This window comes from Amyelois transitella, chromosome 10 (genome assembly GCF_032362555.1).
Source record: "Amyelois transitella isolate CPQ chromosome 10, ilAmyTran1.1, whole genome shotgun sequence".
Taxonomy (NCBI): Eukaryota; Metazoa; Arthropoda; class Insecta; order Lepidoptera; family Pyralidae; genus Amyelois; species Amyelois transitella.
This window is the reverse complement of record NC_083513.1, coordinates 6500226-6523638: the sequence shown is the minus strand read 5'-3', so window position 1 is coordinate 6523638 and position 23413 is coordinate 6500226. Positions and strand designations below refer to the sequence as shown.

The 23413-nt window shown below is 34.5% G+C and overlaps 1 protein-coding gene across 1 annotated transcript in view; it reads right to left on the bottom strand.

The window, feature by feature from the left end:
* LOC106136359 (lachesin) overlaps positions 1–23413 on the bottom strand; it is a 133737-nt gene that overhangs the window by 106968 nt on the left and 3356 nt on the right. Inside the window, exon 2 of the mRNA XM_060946007.1 lies at positions 3820–3923. The gene's annotated coding sequence lies outside the window, so the exon portion shown is untranslated. The remainder of the gene's footprint in view (positions 1–3819; positions 3924–23413) is intronic.

Below are 23413 nucleotides of genomic sequence, written 5' to 3'. Positions count from 1 at the left end.
GCTAGGAATAGCTAGTAGCATCCAAAAGACTAAAGGCTACATTCAGCTGGATGGCTTAGTGATAATTTTTAGGAATAAGTAACAAATAAGCACAATAAATTATTTGATTGATTAATTGTGATTTTTTAACTAGTTATTATTGTTATTTATTATCTTTAACAGAATATATTTTAATTAATTATTATCAATGTATTTATATTAACTTAAACAAATTCCCGTCCAGTCGTTCTTGGAAGATTCTTTTTTGAATAGAAAATGAGAGAGCATCCTGTTACAACAAAATAACTTGTATATCATGTTATCTTGAATATAATAAAAAAGAGAACTTTCTTACACACCAATTTTATATAGTATAGACCCAAATCTACAAATAGGCTCACCTAGTATTTACTCAACCTAACTGAATACCTTATTACTCGCTCATTACGTTACAAGGAAATTAGCTTTACAATATGTATTCACTGGAAGGGAACATTGCTGGAGTGTAAATACCCTGGGTGGAACAAAACAACCCTATCACACGACATCAAACAACCATTATCGAGGTTGTATATAGAAGAGCTCTTGGACCTACCGGGATTTATCGCAATTTAGCGGTTATTACCGCGACAAAAGGGTCCTCCAGCGAAGGTTCATCTGTAGTTGATTGTACATATAAAAGTTATATTTAGAAATGTTAATAGGAAGGTTTAACACCTAACCGAAAAAGGTTAATGTTATTGTGGTAGATATATCTTTCAATAGATATGTATGTAGTAAGACCTGTGTTGCGAAATCAAATTGGATGTTTATCCTTCTTTCCCTGCTAATTTAATAAAGTAACTTTTTGTCTGGCTGGCTGTCTGTCTATAACGCTTTCACACCTTTACCACTGAACCGATTTTGGTGAAATTTGATACGGAGTTAGAATTGATGAAAAGCATAGACTACGAAAAAAGAGTAGAAGGGATGAATATTTGTATGGCAATTCGACGCGGACTTATAATGGACTCTTTCGATTTCATTTCATTCTCTGCAAGACTCAGAAAAACATGTAGTAAAAACTTTACACGCCGTATAAATGTTTTTAAACAGTCAGCTACACGACTGATACTAACACGCTTTGCTATTGTAACGTTACGTTGATCGATTAACAAACATCATTTAAGTTTGTAGCCTTATTGAATTTGTTTGACAAAAGATCTATAGTTTCCTTAACCCAGATAGTAATGTGCACTATCATTCTGTCTATTTTACCCTAGAGCCCGAAATCGATCTTTTACAGCATTAAAATGGGAGTTGTTAATAATGTAGTATATATATATATATTTATATTGAAATTATTATTATTATTTTATAATAAAAAAATACTTATCATGTAAATTTTAAAAGATTAACGTGACAAATTATTCGATAATATTTGGAAAAGCGATCTATATAGCTGACACTTGGATTATGAAACTGAGGACAAGATGGTCAATTGATTTGAAGGCATTTTATGAGACATGCATAGCAAATAGATAGAATAATCTGAAAAAATGGAGAGGAGGCTTTTGTTCAACAGGAAGACATGAATGGCAAAGTAAAAAAAGAACCCAAATATAGGCACGACTGAGGGTATTTTGTCAATGCGCACTCCTGTTACAGTAAAAGTTATTCAATACTATCTCTATGGCCCCAACATTGTGTGACCACAAATACGTGTTTCACGTTACAAGGGTGCCGGTACAATGACAGCAATATCCTAAGTTCAGAAACTTGTCTGTTGTGTACCTCCGTCAACTTTTCATGCAGTTAATAGCTGTAACAAAAACTGTTTTAACAGAATAACCTCTAAGTTAACAGCAAGTTTTATACGTAATTTTCTACTTGTGTTCTTATCTCTATTTTCCAAAAATAAATTAGTCTGATTTTATACCTTTTCATACACAATTTCATTAATACAGGTACACCGATTAGGAAATTCTATTTAATATAATGTACGGATAAGTGTGGTTCCTGGCCCTTTACGTTTACTGGCACCACTCCATATCTTTTCTATGTATGGCGTTAAAGGCGACTAAGGGAAAGGTTAATAAACTTGAGATTCTTCTTGTACGTGATGGGCTAGCAAAATGTCACTAACTTTCGATATTCTACTCTTTAAGGGATAAAGACGTGATTATAAGATACGAATGATATACGAACGGATTAAACAATGAAGTCACTTGGAAATGGTAGTATCAGTGTCGTCGGATCAATCAATGAAAAAAAAAATCTTTTTCTTAAACCAATGGCGGACTGTTACATAAAACTTTAAGCATCAAGTCCGCTTATTGTATCATACCATATTCGCAGCTAGGCACTCACAGTAAAGCAGTGAAAGGAAAACTAAAATTCCATTAGAATATTAAAACAACACGAGTCATAAATAACCATTCCTAAACGATCGTTTAGTTTGCGATCACAAACAGCATTTACAGCATGGAATTATAAATTCGTTCAGGCTGTGCCAACGAAAATCATTATTGAGCAATTTATTCCACTCGTGCATTTATGCATTCACTGATTAATTTATTAAAGGACCGCACTGTTAAATTGATGGCTGCTTTCGATGCGTCATATTTCGCTACTGATGTTTTTCCATTATTATACATACTTACTTGAAATAAACTTGTTTGGGTTTACGCACTATGGTTAGTTAATTATATAAAATTATATTAAGCTTTTTGATGGCTAGGTAGTCTTATTATACAGGTATCAATTTAATTGTTTTATCTTTTTTAATTTAAACAATTAAAAAAGATAAAAAAATAGTTTCGAATCTCCGCCAGTGCAAAAAAACTAACTCTTTCTGTTAGGTATTATAAATGTATCTAAGATGTTTAAACTTAAATGTTTATATGTACTATATTAGTTAGTAACTCAATACCCATGTCTCGAACTTTGCAGCTAACTCTATTCTGTGTTGTTTTTCCCAGATAATTAAGATTATTCATTTTAATATATTATAAATAAAATGCAACAACGGTAACAACAACGCGGTAACAAGTTCGGATGCACACACTGCATTGTATAGTAAGGGAATTTAGAAACCATCTTAGTACACAGGCGATGCAGGGTCGGGCTCAGTAAATCAATTTGCCCCCATTATCAGGTACACCCTGTGTCCTTAATTGATTTATTTTGCAACAGGATACCTACCTCAATTAAAAACTATACCCTTTAATTGATTATGCACGGGGCAGCTTTTAGACCAACAACGAATAATGATGATTGAGTTTTTAAGTAATACTTCCAGTCTATCCTTCCTATTTAATCTTGTTATCTACTTCTGTGGAGCCTTAAAATAGTAAAAAGGCTCTGCAGTGTATGTAATTGAAGTTCTATATTATACTTTTTTAGTGGTCAAATAACATTAGGTATTATTTTGTGCAAACGAAAAATGTAATGTGCATAAAATTAGACAAATAAACAAAAGTACTCGTAGGTAATTGTTATCACTCCGTACAATACGGTAGTTAGTATCAAATAAGCCAAAAACAAAACGATTCTCCGAAAATATTTCTGAATTTAAGATATTTTCGTACCCAATAATGAGGCTGTCTATCACTTGAACAAAATGAAAAGCTTTTTAAAGAAAGCTGCGGCCATTCCTACTTGAACGTTTTCCTTATTGAATGATGTCAGTAATATTAAAATGGAAAATAAGAGGACCTTCCCTCACTTAGATTTATTTTTATAAAAGTTGAACGTTTGCGTTTAACACCTTATTTGTCACGACACTTTTTTCCAAGTAAATACTTATTCACTTAAGTTTTTCGCTTGACATAATATTACAAGTAGGTATGCTTAACATACTTAGCTTTCTTCCTCAAATTCTATGTTATCAAAGAATGTAGTTTTATTTTCTTGTATTCATTTTTTATATTTTTATCTTTCAGTTCCTTAACCTCATACACCACCTGAAACAAAAAGAAAAAGTATTCTATACAAATCAAAATTATTTCTTCCTTGGGTATTGTTATCTTCTTAACTATCTAGTTACGTTTCGTCGGAATTATGTGTTTTTAAATAATCTCTCTCTCATAATGACCATTATACCTGTACTGGTGGTACCGGAGCTTACAATATTAACCATAAATAACATAAACAATATGTATATTATATCTTATGATAAACACGGGGAACGGTAATTTAAATTAAGTAACATATCTTATTTAACTCAGCTTAAACCAGAGCAAACCAGTTCTTTCTAGTTCAAACTAGTATTTGTTGGAATGGAAGGCATTTTAAGTAAAATAAATTACCTGTTACAAGATGAGAGTTTGTGACCGAGCGCGGATCAGGGCGGGCGAACACTACGGAAATGAGAAATGAATTGTGGCGAGATGGGTGTGCGCGCCGCCTTAATGGCTATAAAACTGTCGGATATCTATGGCTTAGCTCTTAGAACAAGGTTTTTGTTATAGTTAGAAAGTTTTTCACTCAACTGAAAGGTCTTTATTTATAGATCGGAAAGTGTAATCATGATTGAAGGCGGTAGAAGTAATAAACATTTAAACAGATGTTTTATCGTTCATGCATAGTGAGGGCCTGATTCCTTTTTTTTTATTTTTTTTATTCGCACACAAATAATTTTTAAGTAAAATTTAACTCACTTATTTCTTACCACACAACCATAACATCTTCAAATGAATAAAACCGAAGTTATCCAATAAAAAAGTACGTTTCAGTTTTTAAGAAAATAATAATTATTTACAGTAAATTGTATTCTCAAATAACTCGAGCACATTGCTTTAAAAAACCGGAAAACGCGGAAGACTCGTAGCTTGAGGCGTTTCTGAAAGTGGGTGCATTAAATTGTTTCAAACGTTATTACGGGAAGTACATAGTCTGAGCGTTGTTTTTCATATTTGCTTTCCATCAATGTCAGACATCCGTTATACTTACCATTGAGTTTACTTTCTTTTCATTCTTTTGTTTTGAAGAAGATTCAAAACTGTTACCCTACATTTCTCATTTTTCAATTTTCCTTTTTAAATTGCTACTACGAGTATTCTTTCTCAGAAATCTAAAATAAAAAATATTCATCTTCGTTTAAGCTCTCTCTCACTGATAATCATTCCTTATTGATCTTAAATTTTGAGGTGTTAACGCCACATTATGGTAATTTCATGAACTTACATCTAATAGCTTTTTCCGTATTGGTATCTAAAGGCTTTCTTAACTGAATGAAACTATGATTGCGACATGAGCAGCACAGATATAATCGATTGAACAACGGCGCACCGGCAGGGCAAATAACGCACGGATCACTGCAAAATTGATGGTCCATGATTCGGGAGAGCTGGCTCGAATTTTTATTGAATTTGGTCTCGCTGGCATCAGCTCAAACACTACGTTAGCAGAATTAAATTATGGTAGCACCAATTACAGCCATTTTTGAACCGCATGATGGCCGGACGCCAATTTGTGCTCATATAGGCAATTTCTGTTTTAAAATGAGCGCCATAATTTGTGAATGTCGCCATATTACCATATCATACAATGAGTATGAGTGAACGAAATGAACAAGAATATGATCGAGATAAAATGATTAAAAGAACCAATGGAGACAAAACTAAAAATTGTGAGAACCGATCAAAGGGAAAAGAAAAATATCAGAAAACGAACTCTATATGTTCCAAAGTATTGCTAAGAATTAAAAGCTGAAAATTGAACTAGAAACACGAAAACATAAGTGATAAGAATAATTAATAGAAGAAAAACAAAACAGTACTATTTCCGCAAATTCTCCAAACACGTTACAGTCAGTGAAGCGCTCTCCGTCTACGAGAAAAGTTGTGTGTACTAAAGTTGGATTCAAATAAGACTTGAGGATTTGGTGAAAGGATATGTAAGTCTCGTACAAATTGCATTTCGCAGCTTTTGGATACGGACCATAATACAGAGTTCGCTTGATAAGTATATTCTTTATAGTACCTATTACAATTTCAAATCACGAATAGAAAACATCGGATTCAATGGGTTTTATGTCAAAACTAAATTGTGGTCGCGGATTTGTAAATTAGCACAATTTAGCAAAAAAATATATATTTAGTGGATAGGTATATGTCTATTATCTGTATTTCTGTTATAAATTACTATATTGTTGCTAATAACACAGTGACTTGCCGCTTTTTACTGAATTATCTATTGCCTTTATTGTTTGCCGGTTGACTGGAAGAAATCCCTTCATGGGATAAGTCCGCCATTGCAAGTGATTTGTTTCTATTATAACTATGTACTTACTATTTTCTTGTTACTGTGTAAATTTCTATGCAAATTAAGATATTACAAATAAACAAACAAAAAATAGTACTAAAAAACTAAATAGATAAAATTGTAATTTTCAATGGTTTCTGTTTAACTTTCAATTATCGACCTGATTAAATGTATATAACTACACTTTTAAACCTTGTATGTTGTAAAAATGATCTTTAGTGAGCTATATCAACGGATCTTGATCCGCCCAGCATCCCTTAAAATATTGATGAATAACAATTAAGCAAAAGGATAATGAATAGAATAGATTTATTTTCAAAATTAGATACAAGGTATCACTTTTTGACGTCACATCACTTAAATCTTATTATAACTACTATCGCTTCCAAAGCGCATGTGTACAAGAAGCGGCGGAACAAACTACACTGCAGCATTTTCACCGGACGTCAATTTACAAATGTAGATCTGTGAAATCTAAATCATGGACGAATGCACATTGTCTACATTAAAAAACATGAATCATTTAAATTTTCAGCCCATGTAATAATATTTGTAGATAGAAATGTTGTCTTTTACGTAAATTAATTATATTTACGTAATAAAAATCTATCAAATTCCAACTACCTGAATAACTGAAGCTAATGAATCACTTATCAACTCAACTGGTTCCCTGGAATTTCCTCTATCGTTAATCAAATCAATTGTTAAATGATCCGTCGAGCGGCAGAGCCAGCGATTCAGACAGTAAGATATCTCCTTTCTTTACCGACTTGATGACTCTCCTGTGTAATATTTTTTCTTTAGGAATCAATGGAGTCTCTAAAGGGAACAATTTGTCAGCTGCCTATTTTGTCTGTTAAGTTACAAAAAACGAAAGTACAGAAGAATTTATTTCTTCTGTCTAGTCAATTATATACACCACGTTATTATATTCGACTTAACACTTTTAATTAAATTTGCTCAAAGGTGAAAAACTTACATTTTCTTCCAGCAGGCCAGCTTCCAGAAACTTTTTAAGGCTTTGTTAACAACATTTACCTATAGTTTTGCTGATTATTGTTATTTTGATATACACAGTACATCTTTTTATATTAGTTATAAGAATGGCATGAATGCTAAAAACTAGGCATCATATCACAGGTTTGGTTGATTTTTATTAGGACCACGCTGTGCAAGCCCATTGATTTGATATGCAACTGATTGTATAGGTAGAAAATCTTCTACAAATGGTAACATATTATATAGTTTTTTTTTTTAATTGAATAAGTAGTTCTTGATTTAATGACACACTTATTATAATTAATTATTTAGAGTATTGGAATTCTCACACGTATTTTTTGCACGCTTGTTATCTAAATTTCTTAGTATTTTTACATAGTAAAGTATTATTTTTGTAATATTTTTATTTTGTGGTTTGGATTTGGCTTGTTTATCGCCGCGATTGGCCCCTGTTTGCTGCAATATTTCGACGCAAACTCTTTAATAATTCAGCATTATACGGTTCAAGTGGGAGCCATCTGCTTCGGTTTCTTTTTTACGTTAGTTTAAGCACGAATGATAGTGCACTTATAACATTTGCCCTATAATATATACTGACGTGTAACTACTTAAGCTGATGACCAAATTAAAAGCCCACCTATTTGTTTTTCAATTACATCATCAATCATAACCTTGAAAATCCCTAAGTATTTTGAATCTCCTCTTTAAAGTTTTTTCCCCGATACTTATTACTAAAAGACAAAATTTTATAAAGGAAACACGTTACATGTTTACCACCTAACAACATTATAATATATCCATCGCGCATTTACTTCAAAACAATGTAAATAATTCGGAACACAGACTTTATACTCCAACTGTTAATAGAAGTGTTCCTTGCCAAGAGGTTGAAATAGTTAGCTGCATAGCCCAGGGCGGATTCTGTACACGACCACAGGCCCCAGATGACAATGTTAGTCTTGCGTCGTTATTCGGACTATGTGAAATATCCTCGAGCCACTGTTATGGAGCGTAAATTATCAATACAGCATTATGAGAGGAATGCGATAGACGGCATCGTGAAACACCACTTCGATTTACAATGATTAGAAAATGTTACGCGCTGGATTGAAATTAATGCTCAAGTTTGTCAATGTTGTTCTTATAATATTTAGCTAAAAATTTTAAACTACATTGAACTTCGTGTAAATTGGGAAAAATCTTCTAAACATTTGAAGTAAATATAACTGTCCTTATGCTGCCAACAAAATAAAAATATCCCCTACTATCTTACTACACTCACAAAGTCGCATGCGTATTCATGACCTCAATCCTTTTCTTAACCAAAATATTCTTTCTAGCAACCTTAAAATTAAAGTCAATGTTACTTAGCTACTTGTATTTCCCCAAGCCATATTCTACTTCTCGTAGTTCGAGTACATACAACAACAAACAATAAGTAAATACTAGTAAGAAGGTGAACAATAATTTTCATAGATTTCCGGTCGCCATAATAGCACGTACACAAAGTTTTATTGAACTCTCTCAATATATTTTGGCTTTGGCACAAATTCGATGGTTGTTGAATTAAATAATGAAAAGGCCATTTTCCACAGGTTCAAATGTATGGCTGGCAGTGAGCCAATTTTTGTGTCCACTAGAAATAATTTTTGTCCACAACTATAACTTATTGATATATTTAAGTCGACGCTGAGATGGATAAAAAATCTTTGAAATTTCACTTTTGATTTACACTCAGATGATTTTTTTTAATTACTATTTATTCTTTGTTGGCATGTAAGTTGTTAATGCTGTAAATATCTTCTTAAAAGCTAGTTAATATGTATTTCCATTTATAAATATAGTCTGTAAAGGTAACTGTAACTTTTTGGTTAATATCATATCAATATCTATTTATATTCGCCCTCAAAGTATAATATTAAATTCAGAAAACTTCGCGGCACCACATGATCCACTCCGCGGAAAATATTAATGTCATCAATTTTCTTCACGTCTCTCCCTCAGCATTTTACAAAAACATCCTAATATCCATTATAGCTGAACAAACAACTTGGCAGACCGTATCCAGCACATACTAAAGCCATTTATTAGCCATCATAAATTGCTTCTGTGGGTTTACTCAGTTTCAATTAACGGAGCAGACTATTGGCGCAAAATATAAAGTGAACGGGTCTGACTTTATCTTGTTGTAAGGCTAGACTCGATGGAACAGTTCTATAAACTCTTAATATTAATAAAGAGCAACCCCTTCATGATAAGCCATCATAAATGCTAGAAAATTTGGTAACCACATTTTATGAGGAGGATGAAGTACATAATACTCAATGATGAATTATATTCTTATTAAAAACTTTTATCTGTTTTACTAGCCAAAAAACAACATTCGACCAAAACTACTGGTCGAGTAAAGCTGAAATAAATTACTGGGCGATGTGGTTTCCGGAAAAAAAAATAGGACCACTCCATCTCTTTCTTATGAATGTCGTAAAGAACTGAGATATAGGCTTATAAACTAAGGCTTCTTCTTTTAGGTGATGGCCTAGCAACCTGTAACTATTTGAATCTCCATTCTATCATAAAGCCAAACAGCTGAACGACCGTGGCATGTAATTGTTTTAAGACTGTTGGCTCTATCTACGCCGCAAGGGATATATACGTGATGTATGTATGTATATATTACACAGGTTTACAGTGATTTTGGTGCCGCCAAAACTATAACTGTTTCTTATTACATTGGGTACCCGTATTAAAACTACATACTTATTATGCTACGTGTAGTTTTGGAGATATGAAATATGTATAAATAAAACATAATTAGCGAATATTTCATATTTATTAACGTTATTTTGCAGGTAGAAAGCTTCTTTTTCTGGATTTTTTACAATGTTCAATATTTTGACAATCCCGTGTGATACTCCAACAGTAATCCGCCATCATATGCTCATCCCAGCGACCTTGATACCTATCTTCCATCACTTTTAGATCCTGATGAAAACGCTCTCCTTGTTCTTCACTACAGGAACCAAGATTTTCAGGGAACTTATCCAAATGACTGTGCAAGTAGTGCACTTTTATGCTCATGTTACAGCCAAGATTCTTAAAGTTGTTCAAAAGGTCTTGAACTAATTCCACATAATTTTCTGCCTTTTTATTACCCAAGAAACCTTTAACAACTTTAACGAAAGATTTCCAAGCCACTAATTCCAAATCATTCATTGACTTTATGAAATCTTTGTCTCTGATTAAATGTCTTATTTGAGGCCTATCAAAAATGCCAGCTTTCAGCTTTTCTTTACTTAAACCTGGAAACTTTTTTGAAATGAAATCAAAACATGAACCAGTTTTATCCAATGCCTTCACGTACTGCTTTATTAATCCTAATTTGATATGCAGTGGAGGTAAAATGATCTTATCCCTGGAAACCAATGGTGGCTTTATAACATTTTGTTTACCAACTACCATATTTTCTCTTAAGGGCCACTCTTTCTTGATCCAATGGTCTTGTTTTGCTCTGCTGTCCCATAAACATATGAAGCATGGAAATTTTGTGTACCCGCTTTGCTGACCTAATAAAAAGTTAACCATTTTTAAATCTACGCATATGACCCATTGGTGATCTTGATACTTCAGTTTTTCTAAAACAAGGCCTACAGTTTCATATTCCTCTTTTAGCTTCGTGAAATGAGCAATCGGGACAGCTGCATATTTATTGCCAATATCTAACAAGACTCATTTAAAACTCCTCTTTGAACTGTCTATAAACAACCTCCACTCGTCGGCTTGGTAACTCGGGAGACCCATTTTTGTCAAAAGGCCACCAATATCATTACAAAAAACTAAATTGTTTTCAGAGCTAAAGAATGGAAGATGTTCTCTTTCACGATTACGATAAAATGAGACTTTCGTACCTGGAGCAACTAGATTCCTCTCTTTAAGTCTAGATGCTAGTAGCTCAGACCTCTCTTTGGAAAGGTCAAGGTCTCTTATTAAGTCACTTAAAGCATTTTGAGTGAACAGTAAAGGCACTCCTGTTTCAAAATCACTGTCTTGTTCATTCGAAGAGACCTCCATCATATCTGTGCCCGACAAATCTAATGGTTCCACTCTCGTAGTGTCTGAGTATAGTAAAGGCCTTCTAGCGGACGATAAGTCAGGATATGTCATTTTCTTTTTATTTATGCCGTGCATTTGCACTACACAAAAGTAACAGTCATCAAAGTGGTTTTTTGGTTCTGACCAAATCATAGGTACACTGAACTCCGTATGTTCTCGTTTACCACTTGCCCACTGTCTTAAATGTTCAATGCATAATTTACACACGATTTTCGGTAACCACGGCCGATCTAAATCCTTAATTTTGATCTTAAAATAGTCAAAATATATCTTTTTTTACGAAGTCCGTTATAGGTTTTCTAAATTTTTTCACCACATATTCACCACAAATATAACAAAATGTATTCGGATTATTTAAACAACTTCTCTTAGACGACAACATAATAATATTATCAGATAGTTATACAAATTGACGAAATGCGAACACAGTAAACATCAGAAAATGGTTATTTATTTTTAATGTGGGTAGTTTAAAAACTACACGTAGTATTGCCGTTCTAAAACTTTTGTACGACTTTGTATCAAGTTATTAACGAAATTATGTCATAGGATTGCCAGCACCAAATTTTTTATTTTATTTTGTAGACCTGTGTTATTTTATAGGTTGCTTGGCTTCGCTGTTCAAAGAGTACATACATATAATCACGTCTATATCCCTCTCGGGGTATACAGAGCCAACAATCTTTAAAAGACTTACAAGCCACGTTCGTTCAGTTATTTGGCTTAATGAAAGAGTACTTCCTGATATTCCTAATATTCTGCCCGTACGTAAGAATTCGTCTTTTTTTTCTCCTTGTCTAGTTGCATTAAAAGTTACCTGAGATACCTTATTTAAAATACTTCCTAATATTTCGTTGTTCTCTTACTTCCTTAACTTGTGTCATGGGGTTATTCAGAGAACGACCCGGAACTAAAATGATTGTTATTGTCAAAGGAGACATAACTGTTGTTTATTTGTCTACAATTCGCTCAACACTGGTGTACGTAACGTAATAGATCATATTCTTAAAGCACAGTAAAGCCAAGGAGTAATTGTATAGTCCATCTTGTACTGAAATAAAGTTTAATAATCTTGATACGTCTTTTTGTTGTATGATTTTTGTAACTTAAGCCTTATACGACGACAGGCTTTAATACCCGCGGGTACTGTGTACTGTATACCTACGTAGGTATGTATTAATGTCTAAAATTAGGTACGTTCATTTTGTTTGTTCTTCTCACGGTTTTATTATTTATTTTAAAATGTTTTTTTAACAAAACACGATTATTTATCTTTATTTCAGTACCCAAACAGAAGGACTATACAATACAATTGTATGGTGTAAATATAAGTTATGTCTGCAACTTTATGTATTTGTTCAGGCGTAAGTGAGCGAAATTTATCACACTCAGCGTTTCACCACTACGAAGCTTACTGTGTACTGCCTGATAATCCAGATTAGCGAAGTTCTAATTTAAGTTTCCAGGAAATTTACAATGAAACGCGCGGGTATAGTAAGTAAATATATTATTTGGTTCGAATGAGGTTGCACGTACAAGCAGAATGGAATTAAACCTCAACAGTGTAGTTATCCTTAACATACAACACATTATTTATTAGATAGGTTTATGTCCTATATATAGAAGAACTACATGACAAGACTTGACCTTATTTATCAGGTTTATAAAATGTATAATTCTCCGATAAGTAAGATAAAAATATGGATTTTACAGAATCAAAACATGCGAGTCTGCAATCACAGCCGTGCGGTGGTGGCTATCAACTGCTTTTGTAAAATATCCATTGGAGGTTATATACAGTATATTGGTAGGAACCTCATTGCTTGACTTGCTCTAGTCCATTCTACCTCAAGACAAGCAAAGCCACTTCAAAGACATAGGGCCTCTACCATAAATTTCCGTCTTTACGGGTTGGAAGCCTCCCTTGTCCAGCGTTGCCCTGTAATCTTTATAATGACATCGGACCACATCGCATTTATAAAATAATTACTTTTTATCGACTGTCAGTATGGAACATTGAAGCGACCCAGTGCAAGGATATAATAACGTATTGCTCCTCACGCCTTGACTGCATCGTGTCGTGACATAATCTGTCAGGCTGTACCAGTGATTGATGAATGGAGAACTCGTACTAGTATGGGGCTGATTTTTGATCAATTTAAGTATGATTATAGTATATTACCGATTTCTCACTTAAAAGTCCACATAGACGGCCAAAAATAGTTGTAAACGAGATGCTATATGATTGTCTCAACAGAGTTTCGTTTTGATTGCAAAAGTAAAACATGTACATCCGTCCTTTGTATAATATAAATTAATATTGAGAACTAGTTGACATACACGACCAACAAATTAAGGTCATCTCACAGGCCATCGCAATCTGAATGCAAAAACCAGTGTTTGTCAAATAAAATTTGAAAAAAATCTGTTTCGGAAGCATAACGAGGTATCGATGGGTGCAACAACCCGACTTCAGCAAAGAAACTACGATTTAATAGAACTGTTTGGATCGATTGAAAACTTTACTCTTTGCAATCCGAGTTGTATTTTATTATTTATATTGTGAATTGAGGAATTTGTTTAAATGGTACCTACAGAAGTGATACAAACTGTCGTATACATAATACGGTATTAATTAAAATTGGGATAGCATCAGTATCTGTTTGTATTTGTATAAATTGGGATAATATAAGTATCTGTATGTATAAAAGAGTTCATGCTGAAATGATTAATATCCTTTGCGTAGAAAGCAGACATTATAAACAAAAACTTCGGACGTTCCCAAAAGACGTGCAGCAATAAACAATACATTTTGAAACAAGAAATCATCTGAAGTTGGCTAAAAATATTCGGATTATATTTTCTCGTAAAAACTTTTATTATGGAAGTAATTAATTTGAAAGAATGCTAATTTTTCTTTTAATCGCTTCTTTAGCGCCGCAACTTTTATCTACTTTGTTTGAATTACTTTCGCCCGAGCAGTTCGCGGCAAGTTCCGAAACATTTTTATACTAAGTTATATCACTTTCGGTTCTTTAAAACAACGACATTGTTACAATATATTGAAAGACTTTGAAGATCAACATTTATCAAATCATAATGTGTAAGCAGTGAATTCTGGTAATAATAGATTTTGCACTTTTTGACGAAATTCACACCTAACGATTCAATTTAGGTAAAGATTCAGACAAGTAAAAAAACTAAAAAAAATTAACTGCCTAAATTCTAATTCATTTGATGATTTGATTATGTAGTTATCTTACAAAATCTTTCAGGACGAGTGATTTCGTAACTTGTAATGAAAATACCTTATATGCTCTATTTTCACAAATAAACTGTCTTTTTTAACTAGGTCTGTCTTTTTTAATCAGGACGTCTATGTAACTACTTACTCACATACATTAAAAATTAAATCTCTTAAGACAAGACTTTCTTTCAAGGAAAGATATTATGGAGCAGTATGGAAAAACCAACCATAGCGAGTATGAGTCCGAACCTTAAAAATTCTTAAAATAGAATCCTCCTTGTATTAGGTATCAATATCAAGTACGTACTCCATCGACTTTTTAGCTCGACGAAAAAACACGTCTATTTTCCTTTTACGTCTGGAACATTTCATTTGAAACGGAATAGGTGATGTACCTATTTCATGAAACCTGTGACTACTCAATGCAGATCAAATATTAGGCAAATTGGATCACTCCGCAGCGACGGAGGGCCAAAAACGGTTTACAGCAGGGTTGAGGGAAACGAATTACTTATAAAGTAAAATACATTTGTTGTGCTCTTTCACTGGTGGTTTTGTAGGTATATCGGAACTGACGACCTGAAGACTACTTTCTATTCGCTCCATTTTAATCAAAAATTGTAATGTTTTTTATAATAATTTTAATAAATCTCATATTTTCGATGCTAAACTAATATTTTATCCCTCAGGCCTTGTCACTGTTGGCATTATCTAGCTCGTAAGTTGTAAAGACATAATATGTATTATGCACATTCACCTGATAAATTTACACAACAGATTTACCACAATCTTTTCTAACAAGCACTTCGAGAAATCAGGATGATTGTTAACTAAGACCAGAGTTTAGTCTGAACTGAATGTTAGTAAACTTTTAATGGACCGCATTCAGCGCCATGCAAAACTGCTTCGCAACCAGTACATAATTTAATCTTTATATAGCTACAAGCTGTTACCCGTAGTTTAACTCACGCGAATTTAGTCAATACATCTACAAAAAAATACAGGTGTTATCGAAAATCCAATGGGAATTTTAGTTTTTACCGGGATGAAATATACGCACCGCAAGAAGATTGGTTCAGCAGTTGAAGTTGAAGCAGATAACGCATGACGAGAACAAACAAACAAACAAATAAACTTATTTTTGCTTTTATAACTGTTGGAATGCTCTTCTATCCTGAAAATGGTACGCTACAACTTTTTTTAAGATTTCAAAGTTTTCGGTTTATACAAATACTCTTTTGCAATAGGAAAGGCCGTTTATTTTGGTTCATCTACAATATCTTTGTCTCTTCGGTTGAAGATGTTCTGAAACACCATATTTTTACAACACCTTCGATTTCATCCAGGTAAGTTCATCTAGACCTTTTTCTTACACTTCACACTCCCATGTGTATATAACGTGTTTTAATTATTTTGCTGGTGAGGTTTATAATATTAATAACTTCTATAGATGCTTTAGCAGTATTTCGACGTTATAATATAAGAAAATAGAAAAAAATCAACTCTTTTTTCTTTATTATCATCGAATTTGTTCTTTACTTGGACCCGAGGTTCGTCAATGTCTATGGTTTAGACCAAAATCCTTACAATTAACCCTGACCAGCTTGGAACCAATTCACTACATTACATCCTTTCTAGAGTAAAAATGACAACAGAAATAAAGGGAACCGTGGAATTAAAATTGCTTTTCTTAATCGGTTGAGGTGAGAATAACTAGAGCGCTCACCTCGTTGGTTCAATTTCGAGTGCTTGTTTTCAATACACTTCCAAATTGCGCTATTAAAAGTTCCCTAACTGCCTACAAGCCAAATTATTAACGGCATCCAACTGATATCGAATACCGAACAGTTTAAAAAAAGCATACTCAGCCAGTGTATGCTACTCTTGAAATTCTGACACTGTGTTACAAAGTTTATGAGTTAGAGGCGAAAAAAAAATTATCTCGATTATTGGATTTAAATATTGTTAAAAGATTAAAATTATTTTAAACATCAGCAAACATTATAAACTCCACCTTAACTTTAAATGTATGGGCGAGAAAGATGGGTGTGGCAGAAAAAGCACAAAAGTAGAACACACGCGGTGGAAATGAGAGTAGAGTAGGACAGGTGAATAATTTTTGTGATGTGAAAGAAGATAAATGGTCAGGAATAGAAAAGGGAATGCCTAGATAGAATATAGATTAGATTTGCTCATGTCGAGAGAATTAATGAAAGCAGGTTGTTGAAGCAAATATACAAAGGGAGTGTGAATGGGCCTGTTGGAGTGGAAAGGTCTAGACGAACATAACTTAATCAAATCGGAGTCGTTCTAGCAAAATGTCAGTTCAAAAGTACCCGAAACCGACGAGCTTGCATGAAGAGAGTTACGAATGTGGTTGAAACGAAAGAAGTACATATACAGAGATCGTGGCAGGTGAAATGATGTAGTCTCTGCCTACCCCTCCGGGAAAGAGGCGTGATTTATGTATGTTTGTATGTAAACTTTTAATCAAAATATGGCGCGCCCACAACCCATTTCGTTCTTCCTTTACCTAAAATTTATTTTTCATGTCTTTTCTTTGCCCTGTAAATTGAACAAATATAAACGCTTTAACACCAAAGTTATTTCCCATAAAATCCAATTTCATCAAAGATAAAAGTTTTGAAAGTTAGCCAAGTTTGCTAAACTTTACTAAGCAGTGGCTGGCGTATTTTCAACGGCGCTGGACTAAAGTTTTTTTTTTCGACACTTTGTAATCACTAGCGCCAGAAGCGGTAAACTTTAGCTACTATTTGGTTCACTTTCAAACTCTTACCGTAAAAGCCACAAGCCATATCTACTTTTTCCGCGTTCTCTGAGGATCAATTACACATGCAGTCGCTCTTACCTTTATTCATGAACTGCATTGAAACTAATTTCAAAAAGTACCTACTGTATTCGAGGGCCTAAATGTGACGCCCTCGTTTTAAAAATAAAACCAAAAAATTCTGACATGGTGATATAAAAGCAAAGATTGAAATTCGTAGCATAGACGATAAATTCTTTCAGGCTTTCAGAAATTTTGTCGCATTCTATTTTCACGCTGTACGCTTCCGATTTTTAGAGATATATACCCTTGACTGGCCATTTTAAAGGCAGCATGAATATTTTTAAGTTTGCATTCGCACGAAAGGCCCGCACTAATGCTTGTATAAATGGTACTTACCTGGTCCGCTCTCCATTCTACTTATACGTTAGATGTTTTGAATGCGAGGCCAAATTGACTCCATTAAAAGTTTTGAAAGCGCTCGTAGCTTAGATAATTTACGGAGCGAGTTATGCCGTCTATAAAAGCATGCATGGGTACTGAAAACTAATGAATTTATGTTTGTGTTTATCTTTTCGGCGTTCTCCCTAAAGTTGTGATTTAATGGTAATAAGCCCTGCCTCAAAGAGGAACGTATAGTTGGATACATGAGGAACTGTTAATGAAAAGAGTGCTTCCACTTAGGCTGCTGAAAAGCTTGTATTTTATTATGCACCGTTTTATTTATTTATACTCGTATATTCTTTATTGTAACATTTACAATTGTTTAAGTACAATTGGCGAACTAAATGCTAATAGCATTATCTAACAGTCTACCATTTGGGTTACGTAGAAAAACCCTTGCTTTAGGTGGTTTTAAACTTAGTTGTCAAAATTTTCATTAATAGTGAATAGCTTTAGTTAAAATGTCATCTTTCTACCTAGTCTACTTTTTTTTCATCGTTTTGTCGTTTAATACCTAATATTCTTCTAAATATAAGAAAAACTTGTATTATCATTATTACCGATCAGTTGATAATTCAAATTACTAAATAAATAAATAAATAAAAAATAATTTTAAACTTAATTAACTCCATTAAAGGCTGATACAAAATACTGTTCATGTATCTCCATCGTTTTTTGCTAATTTGCTAATGAAAGATACTCTGCCGTTTTTTACCTCAGTCAAATGGATTTAGTGAAGCGCATCTAATTTTCAAACTCATTAAAGAGGTTTATTTAAAGTAACGTACGTTTTGCCGAAATCACATTGGGTCTTCTATATTTCAAATTAAAACTTACTACTTGTACTTACTCTCTACTTTGCGTATTCTCGGTAAAGACATTATACTAACTTATACTTTGTATCAGTGATTTTCATCGTGTGTCCTATCCGCACACAGCAGTGCAAACACGTGACCAACAGTTCCGTAACGTGCATATGCATATACATATCATACCGATAGTGGCGCGTTCAGTGAATATGCAATAGTTTCACCTAAAAATAGCTCGATATTCAATATTATAATAAGCAACGATTGCTTTAAATATTAGGTAGGTTGGAGACGAAAAAAATGTGAGAAGGCAATGGGTTCAAACCAGTATATAGATGAACACGGACCAATTCAACTTTTCGTCGTCCATCTTAAAATACTGCGACAGTGTCAGACAAAATATTATCCGCTAAAAATTCACGTGGGATCACGGCGAACGTCCGTGCAGCGTGCAGCACTGACATCACTGTCACTGACGAGTACGAATGTACTATATGACACAAAATAATTTTCCACTGGTAGTGATAGATACGTTACTGATCGGTACGTGCCGGTACTGTTGTGTGCCAATAGGCCTGCCTCCGAAAGTGGCCGTCTTTCGTCTTACGTCTTTTCCCTCTCCTCTGTGTCCGATCTTCGGCATTTTCAGTTTTAAGGCCAATACCTGTCCATTGTCCATTGTCCATATCATCATTCGCGGTACAAGTAAGTATAGCATACATTTATGACTATCCATGCAAACTCGTGGGTCAATAGTTTTATTACTAGCTTCTGACGGCAACTCCTGAGGTAAACTAAAATTCACATATTCCCTCTTCTGTGAGAATTAAAAAAAAAGTAGACTAGACTTGATCTTCTCCCCCCTTAATTGTGGTCATTCAGAAACGAAAATGACTAGAATGATAATTGGGATCTAAAGGAAATACACGTAAAAAGTATTGCCATGTGTACGTGTGCTATTTTCATGTAATGAGAGTCATTGAATTCGCAGTTTAGATTTAGTACGTTTCGACTAGAAATACAGGGACACATATCCCATAATTGATAATAGAACATAAAAAACACGCAGTAATTAAAGACGCGAAGCAATTAAGAGTTTAATAGGACTGCCACGTTACCAACTTGCATTTGCTACCTAACAATGTCAGTGTGTTTTACAGTTGCAAGTTACATGCAAACTTTTAACGAAAATTATAAAATTGTGGCGACATCTCTACGCAACTCGTCACAACATCCAATCAAACAACTACTGTCAATCATCGTGAAGAAATAGACGCGCTCAACCAATAGCAGCGAAGAATCTAAATCGCGATTTTAAAGTTTTCACGGATTGGAGCTATATATACAATCTCCGACACAACATCGTTGGAGCCGCGGTTCCCCAGGCAATAACACCTAGCCTGGCGGAAGATCTTCCCTTTGGGTGGCGGTTGAGCCGAATCATTGCTGCCGCCACAAAATAATTGTAATGAAAAAAAAATTCTACATCATTAATTTGGAATCATAGAAAAGTACAGTTAACCACATATTAAGTTACCTTACATGGACCTTTTACCGTGCATTCATACAGTATTTACTTTAGAGGGCAGAGAATTTCAAATACACAAGCACATGCTGAGCTTTTAAGATCTGAACCTAATGTGTCCAGAAGACTAGCTGCATTGTTTTTTCTTCACTACCATACCAGAATAGAAAATTACACTAGATTAATGTGCGCGTATTTCCTTAGACGCCTTTTACGACATCTATAGTAAAGAGGTGGAGTGGTTCTATTCTAAAGTGCCGTGAACCACTGGGTACTACGGACGGAAAATAGTGCAATTGTTGTATTAGAAGAGATTCACGTGAATTCACTATTCTCTTAAGAGACATGCGAAATCGTTCTTTTTCTTTTAGAGATGTGTCTTTAAAATTGTGCTCTACCCTGAAATGGAAACGCGTTTCACATTTAAGTTGGCTGCACTGGTAGTCGTTCAGCTCAGACAAGTCTTTGCAGATCTACAAGACTACACATTAAGATAGTAATATCTGTGACCACTACCAAGACGTCGATCGCGGGTCGTTACACTAGGCTTTATAAATGTACACGTTACATTTATAGTATAGTCTGTCCGTCTTCCTTTCTTTCGAAGTTTTTTTTTCCTGTCCGCGTATAATGAAGAAAGAAATAGCTGTGGGTGCTTTATTTTGCCTTTACTACTCGTACTTTACTTAATAAATAAATAAAAAATAAATTTCTCGGCCTTTTTGCGTCAACATCAAAAGTCACTTTAATCCGTTATTGTTACACTCCTCAACACTCAGCTTATCTACAAACAAACACTTAATAATTGATAACCCACACCTATAAATCATTGATAGTCGATCAAACACATATTTTGGAAAAAAATATTACAGCACAAATAAATAACATGACGTTAACGAAAAGCCTCGTATAAAATCACAGATCTTAATTTAAAATGTCTAAGACACAAAGTCGGCACAATGTTTAAATTTTCGAAAGTTAATTTTACATGGCAAGTGGAATTTATTATTAATTTTAATGCTATTAGCAATTCGTGGCAAGTGGAAAGAGGTAGTCTCTGCCTACCCCTCCGGGAAAGAGGCGTGATTTTATGTATGTACATATTATGTATGGTACATACAGTCTAAAACCATTGTACCAAGATGACAAGTCATTTGATAGTTTATAGACAAATGAGTATGTAACCGGCAGGCCTTGTGGTAAGACATAATATGAAATTGGTATTTGGTATTGGAGTCAACAAAATGTCGAATATTTTTTAATATAATATTATTTAAACAAGGTAGAACCATTATTATCTATGCACTTTCAATCAAATCTTTGAAGGCGGTTTGGACTATCGCAATTGAAGTTATCTAAATTTCGAAAAAAAATGATAATCTCTTGGAACATGGTCCGAGGAGTACAGTGGATGTCTTAGATATTCCAATTTAAGCTCCTCTAATTTGGTAGCCATCTTTTAAGCAGTGTGTGGTCTAGCGTTGTCGTGAAGCAGCGCGGCGTGGAGCGATTCACCAGCCTCGGTTGTTTAGCAGCTAGTTTTGCCATCATAGTTTGCAATTGCTAACAACAGACGTCTGCCGTAATCGTCTGGCCAGATTTAAGAAAACCGTAATGGACCACACCGGCACTAGTCCACCAAACGCATACAAGTAAGTTTTTTGGGTCAAATTCGCTTGGAGCAGGATTTGGCTGGCTGGCCAGGGTCTAGCCATTGTGATGAACATTTCCGATTATCGTAGAGAATCCACTTTCCGTCACAGGTAATGATTTGATTAAAAAACCCTTCATTATTATGCTGGTTAAGTAATGTAACGCAGCAGACGACACGCGTTTGCCGGTTTGCTGCACTCAATTCGTGAGGTACCCACCTTTCAAGTTTCTTAATCTTCCCAATTTGCTTCAAGTGAATTAAGTTAGTTTTATTGCTAACACCGAACCTGAAGCTAACTCAGACGTGGTTTACGATGGTTACGCTTCCACAATTCTTCATTATCAACTAAGGTCTCCGGCCGTCCAAGGGGCTTGTTCTGCAGGTCAGAACGAAAACTTTGTAACCTAAAACGCACTCTGTTTTCTCCTGCGACACGACCGCCATACACATCAATAACCCTTCGAGCCATTTCCGCAGCACTGGTGCCACGGTGGAACTCGTACTCGCAAATAACGCGATATTTCAAGTTTCCCATTTTGTAAACAGAGTAACCCAAACAGAAAATAAGAAGAAAAAGAAACTAATTAATGACGGTTAACGAAACACAAATACATGTGTAAATAGCTGTATAAAGGAGATGGCCCAATTGAAGTATGGACGACTGCCCTGGAATGTACATTCAGTCAGAAAAGTATCGGGAATGGATTATTTATTTATGGTTCCAAATTCAAATTTTTGTTTTTTTTGTTGTTGTTAGATTGGCACAACTGTTTTCCATTTTGGCGCGGAGTTTGAGTTGCATCTGTTGTTTACATTCAATACAGTGCTATTTTTAGTTATATCATATCTAGTGTGTATTGCTAATTTCATAATGGATAAAAACATCGAACAAAGAGTTTGTCTTAAATTTTGCATTGCCAATGGAATATCGTGTTCGGAGTCACTGAAAATGTTACAGAAGGCTTACGGTGAATCGACTTTATCAAAAACTCGTGCTTATGAGTGGTACAAAGCGTTCAAAAGCGGTCGAGATGTGATGGAAGATTTGCCTCGCTCTGGTAGGCCATCAACGTCTGCAACTGAAGTTAAAATCGCAAAAGTGAAGGAAATAGTGACTGAAAATCCTCATTCAACTTTGAGAGAGATAGCCACCGAACTTTCTGTATCTCACGAGTCGATCCGTACCATTTTAACTAATAATTTGGGTATGAAACATGTTGCCGCTCGGCTAGTCCCAAAAGACCTGAATTTTTTTCAAAAACTCAATCGCATGAGAGTCGCTGAGGACATGCTAGAACGAGTCAATTCCGACCCAACATTCATGAAACGCATTGTTACTGGTGACGAGACGTGGGTTTACGAGTTTGACATGCAAACTAGTCAACAAGCTTCCGAGTGGCGCCTTCCAACTGAACCGAAAACGAAAAAACCACGCCAAAGTCGTTCAAAAGTCAAAGTCATGTTGACTGTTTTCTTTGACTATCGCGGTGTTGTGCACTCGGAATTCTTGCCGGAAGGTCAAACGGTAAATAAGGAATATTATTTGAGTGTTATGCGGCGTTTAAGAGAGCAAATCCGACGAAAAAGGCCAGATTTGTGGAAAGAAAAT